The 6,792-nt window shown below is 32.2% G+C and overlaps 1 pseudogene; it reads left to right on the top strand.

The window, feature by feature from the left end:
* Positions 1 to 6,172: 6,172 nt before the first annotated feature.
* Positions 6,173 to 6,328, top strand: LOC145244189 (U2 spliceosomal RNA; annotated as a pseudogene).
* The last annotated feature ends 464 nt before the right edge of the window (positions 6,329 to 6,792 follow it).

The raw sequence follows: 6,792 nt of genomic DNA on the forward strand, positions 1-6,792 counted from the left end.
TTGTGCGATGAACAAAGGGTAATGCGTACGTTTTTATCAAATGCAATTACATAAGCGCTTTAGTAAACTTGACATATATATACATGTGTTTGTATATATATACATATATATATGTATTTATATATATGTATGTATGTATATATATATATATATATATATATGTAATTCTTGGTTCGTTCAACATCGATAAAGCCATATTTCTACATTACCAAATTAATTGAAAGTTTCAGAAAATCTATCTGTAAAATCATTGAATGTTTGCATGTTATTAAAATTATTTAACATTGCGAATTATAAAAATATTAATTAAAATATAAATATTTTTCGTAAGTCGTTTTATGTCCAGTAACGTCCGTTTCAACTACTCTTGAATTACAAGATAAGTAAAAAGAAACAAGGTACTCGTGCAGAGAAGGATCCGTGCTGAAATAATAACGTTATTATTTAAAAAAAAACATTCTTAACATAGAGAGGGGAAGGTGTTTTGTACACAGTCTGTACTTTAACCTTACAATTGAATAAAAACATATAATAAAACATTAATTACACGTGGAAATATGATTTTAAAAATAGCACGGATCACTCTCTGCATTAGCACAAAAAAGTCCCATATTTATTAAATTAAAATTCATTTATGTATCTTATCAGTTTTTTTTTTTAAATTGAAATTCCTTTCTTTATCTTAAGGCTTTTAACTCAGGAAACATTACGTTTTAATTGTTAAGTTTCTTTCACGGCATAGCTTACATAAAAAAGTTTGTTTTAACTTTTTTAAACTGTTTAATTTTAACGACACACCTCAGCGTATTATAAACACCCTAACCTCCCCATGTAAAAAGGGGTTTCAAATTAAACACGCCCTTCCACAAACCTCGAAAGACATTCTTAATATGGGGAGGTTGGGGGGTGTTCATTCCGAAAGCCGTTTTAACACGGGAGGTTAGGGTGTTTATAATATGCTGGGGCGGGTTGTAAAATTATTGATTTTGCTATTTATTTGCTATTTATTGCAAAAATTACTTGAAATTTATTTATTTGACAAGAAAATTACACTTTGGCCCTCCTTGGGCGTTAAGTTCCATGGCGACCAGCAGAAAAAATAATAGTCGCTCCCCTAGCCCCACCACCCCACCCCGCACGTAGCATATTTTGTTTACTGACATTGCCGTAAATAAACGATTATTTGTCAAATTTACAAGCATTTATTGATTTATTTGGAAAAAAAGTTTTACTCTTTATGAATATTTAAAAAAATTGTTACTAAACATTTATTAATAATCTCTCACTTTTACAAACATTTGATTTTAAATTTATTTTTAAATGACGACTTTTTTAAATAGTATTTGCGGATGTGTATGTTGATAACAAATATCAGTTAAATTTGGTAAATATTCCCCCCAATGGTGTTTATTCCGAAATCCGTTGTTAATATAGAGAGGGTGTAGGGTGTTTATTCTGAAAGCCGTTCTTAACATTTATGGAGATGGAACTGATGTAAAATAAATATATAAAAATAACTAAATCATTTAGTCATTATTTCTCACTTTTACAAATATGTTTAATTCACATGCGCGGATGAACAAATTGTAGAATAGTGGGAAAACAACACGCTTTTGTAATAAAACGGATTTGCAAAATTTAAATGATATTTGTTGTCAGCATGCCCATCCGCAATTACTATTTAGAAAAAGTCGATAAAAGTTATCATTTAAAAAGAAATTTAAACCCACATGTTTGTAAAAATGAGATATTATTAACGAATATTAAGTATTTTTTCTTTTAATATTCATAAAGATCAAAAAATTTTCAAAATAAATAAATGTTTGTAAAAGTGACAAATAATCGTTTAGTTACAAAGGCAACATCAGTAAATAAAAAATGTAACGTGCGCATGCGTCAGGCTTGACTAGGAGGAGGGACTAAGTGAGCGACTATTATTTTTATTTCTGCTGGTTGCCATGGAACTCAGCGCCCAATGAGTACCGACCTTTTTTTCCAATATTCATGAAAAGAGTTAAGCCAACGTAAACAAATAAACGTTTGTAAAAGTGAAAAATGCAGGTTTAGTTACATTTTATTCATGAGAAGAGTTAACCCAACGTAAATAAATAATGTTTGTAAATGTGCGAAATGCAACGTAAGTAAATAGATGATAAATGTTACGTGCGCATGCGTTAGCCTTGACTATGGGGGGCTAAGGGAGTGACCATTAAATAATTATGCGTGTCGCCATGGAACTCAAGGACCAAGGAGTACCAAACGTTTTACTTTTTATGAATATTAAAAGAAAAAAGTTACTAAACATTTATTAATAATTTGTCACTTTTACAAAAATGTGTAACTCTGTTCATGAATATATAAAAAAAAAACTAAACCGTGTATTGATAATAATTCACTTGTACAGACATTTTTAATTCATATGAGTGGATAAATTTTGGGTAAATATGTACATTGATCTCCACCTCCCAATTTTTTTCTTATAAATGACGACTTTTATTGATAAACTAGCGGGGCTACCCGGCGTTGATCGGGACCGTATACACAATGAAAAAAATTGAATTTGGTTTTGTAATATATTTATTATTATTATGAGAGAGGAATTTTGCATGTTTATGTATCATTTGCTATTTCGAGCAAAATCATATTTTACCTACATAAGACGGGTATTACACGTATGAAATAATTGTATCTTACCTAGGGTATGTAATTTACAGCATGTATATGCAAGGACAGGTAATATGCAACACATTTATTTTATCAAATTCCAAGCGATTCCAGGTATTTTGCTAATATATATTCTCACCTATTTCATTCAATCACGGGCAACGCTTGGTATTGTGCTAGTATATATCTCAATCAATCTCATGAAATCCTGGGCGACGCAAGGTATTCTGTTAGTATATAGTTCAATCAATCTAATTCAATCCAAGGTAACGCCAAGTATTCTGCTAGTATATATTTACATCTATCCAATTACATCCCAGCTGACCATGTATTCTGCTTGCATACATTTGCATGCATCTCATTGAATCCAGGGTGACTGCTGGTAATCTGTAAGTATATATATATATTAACGTATCTCGTTGAATCCCGTAATTCTTCGATTGTTACACATTTCGACAATTTAACCCACATTATCACTCACCTGTCTAAAATAATAACTTTAAGACATTGCCTTGGTTGGTTTTTCATTACAAACACATCATCAAAATTACTCACATTTAATCATTTTTCATAATTTTTTGATATGCTACTAATTTCAACAACCATGTCACATGCCTTAACTTACATTATCGCCTCCACTCTTACTAAAATAAAAACATTGTTACATAGACTATAGTATGTTTCTAATTTCTGTTATCATTTTTCATGGGTAAATCCACATTATTGTTCCCTTCTATCACTAAAATAATACCTTTTAGACATTATATGGCTGGTATTTCATTACAAACCTACCAATAAAGTAACTCACATTATATCATTTTTCATAATTCTTGGATATGTTACTAATTTCGACGATTGCTTTTTATGAAGTAACCCAAATAATCGCCACCTCTTGCTAAAATAATAACTTTCATAAATTGTCTGGTATGTCTACTTCATTATGAAAATACCAATCAAATAACTCACATTTCATCATATTTCATAATTTTTGGATATGTTGCTAATTTCAACCGTCATTTTTCCAATCACATAATCCCTCTCCTCTTAATAAAGTAATACCTTTGAGACATTTCTCATCTGTTTATTTCATTACAAACACATCAATAAAATACCTCACACTTCATCATTTTTTTCATAATTCTTGGATATGTTATGAATTTCGACAATCAAATTTAATGAGTGCGCACATATAATCGCCCAATTCTTATTAAAATCATAACTTTGCTACATTGACTGGGCTGTTTATTTAATTATAAACACACCAATACAATAACTAAAACTTCATTTTTCATCATTATTGGATGTGTTACTAATTTCGACAATATTTTTCGAGAGTTGGATTAACTCTCTTAATGTGGATTACATTATCGCCACCTCCTATTACTAAAATAATAACTTTCAGACATTGTATGGCTGTTTTTGTTTTCAGTACAAACACACCTATCAATTTACTCACATTTTACCATTTGTCATAATTCTTGGATATGTTACTAATTTCGAGAATTATTTTTGATAAAGTAACCCAAATAATCGCTTCCTCCTAAACCGACATGATCCTGTACCTCTTACAAAAATAACAACGTTGATACATCTTCTAGCCTGTCTATTTCATTACGAACACACCAATCAAATAACTCACATTTAATCATTTTTCATTATTCTATGATATGTTACTAATTTCGAAAATAATTGTTTAAGATTTAACCCGCATAATCGACCCCCTCTTACTAAAATAACAACTTTCAGACAATATCCGGGCTGTTTATTTCATTATATAAACACACCAATCAAATAACTCACATTTTATCATTTATCAATGATTGTATATTAATATAATGGAATTCGACAATGAAGCTACATCCAAGGGAGGTCACTTGCATATTATAACAATGTTTGTATATTAATCTAATGGAATCTGATAATAAAGCACATTCAAGGGAGGTCACTTGCATATTGTAACATATATACTGCGCAAGTACCTTCTAAACTTTTCAAAACGGACCTATACTGCACAAGCACCTTCTAAATTTTTCCAATTGGACCTATACTGCACAAGCAACTTATAAATTTTTCAACTTGGAGCTAAACTGCACAAGCATCGTCTAAATTTTTCAAATCGGACCTATACTGCACAAGCACCTATAAAATTGTCAAATTGGACCTTTACTGCACAAGCACCTTCAAAATTGTAAAATCGGCCTATAATCCACAAGCACCTTCAAAATTGTAAAATCGGACCTATAATACACAAGAACCATCAAATTTTTTCAAATCGGACCTATATTGCACAAGCACCTTCAACATTGTCGAATCGGACCTATACTTCACCTATATCATACAATCCCAGGCGACACTTGGTATTCTGCTAGTACATATCCACCTATGTCATACAATCCCGGCCGACGCCGGTTGTTCTGCTAGTGCATATACACCTACTTTACCCAATCCTGGGCTATACCGGGTATTTTGCTAGTACAGATATGAAGCTACACTGAAGGGAGGTCACTTGCATATTATAACAATGATTGTATATTAATATAATGGAATTCGAGAATGAAGCTACATCAAAGGGAGGTCACTTGCATATTATAACAATGAGTGTATATTACTCTAATGGAATCTGATACTGATGCTACATCCAAGGGAGGTCATTTGCATATCGTAACATATGTACTGCGCAAGCACCTTCTAAATTTTTCACATCGGACATATACTGCACAAGCACCTTCAAAATTTTCACATCGGACATATACTGCACAAGCACCTTCTAAATTTTTGAAATTGGACCTATACTGCACAAGCACCTTCAAAATTGTCAAATGGGTCCTATACTGCACAAGCACCTTAAAAATTGTTGAATGGGACCTATACTGCACAAGCACCTTCAAAATTATCAAATCGGGCTATAATCCACAAGCACCTTCAAAATTGTCAAATCGGACCTATAATGCACAAGCAGCTTCACAATTGTCGAATCGGACCTATGCTTCACCTATATCATACAATGCCAGGCGACACTTGGTATTCTACTAGTACACATCCACCTATGTCTTACAATCCCGGGCAACGCCGGTTGTTCTGCTAGTGCATATACTCCTACTTTATCCAATCCTGGGCTATGCGGGGTATTTTGCTAGTACAGATAATCCATCCCGGGCGACGCTGGGCATTTTTTTTTTACTTGGTCTTTCGGCTAGGAGGGCCTTCTAAATAAAAATGTTTTTAGTTCAGCGATGATTTTTGGAATGAGATAATGCTCGGGAGAAAATTAAGCTGTAGTAGACGGTTACTTGGTCATTTGGCTAAGATCAAAGTGTAGTATCTGTTCTTAGAGTAAAAGCGGTTTCATCCTTCTCCCCCCACCCCCACTAAGAAATTAAGGAGAGAAACAAGCGTCAATCGATAATAAGGATGGCCTTCTGTGATTTTTGGAATATGACATCTAAATATAAATTATGCATCTTTTTTAATAGGAGATAATGCTCGGGAGAAAATTCAACTGTATAAGACGGTTACTTGGTCTTTTGGCTAAGATCAAAGTGTAGTATCTGTTCTTAGAAATCAAACTAAGATACGAAAAATATATAATACGCATGTTTTTTACTTGGTCTTTTTGGCTAAGATCAAAGTGAAATATATGTTCCTAGAATTCAAGCCATCTCATCATTTTTGTACACACAAACGTTACTCGAAAATAAGGAGGGTATAGGCCTGGGATGTGATCAAATACAATCATTCTTATCTGTTTATTTACATTTTAAAATACAGTAAAACGAATCTCGCTTCCTATCTAGACATCTCTCCCTCTCTCTATCTCTGTCTGTCTCTCTCTCTCTGACTTTCGCTCTCTCTCTGTTGGCGTGTCTCTCTCTCTGTCTTTCGCTCTCTCTCTCTCTCTCTCTCTCTCTCTATCTATATATATATATATATATATATATATATATATATATATATATATATATATATATATATATATATATATCACCAAATCCATTAACTCTCATTTCGTATTATATTGAAATAAGTTATCTAAATATAAATTATGCATCTTTTTTAATAGGAGATATTGCTCGGGAGAAAACTAAGCTGTATAAGACGGTTACTTGGTCTTTTGGCTAATGAAATCGA

Source organism: Euprymna scolopes, chromosome 22 (genome assembly GCF_053919585.1).
Source record: "Euprymna scolopes isolate OS-2025 chromosome 22, ASM5391958v1, whole genome shotgun sequence".
NCBI lineage: Eukaryota > Metazoa > Mollusca > Cephalopoda > Sepiida > Sepiolidae > Euprymna > Euprymna scolopes.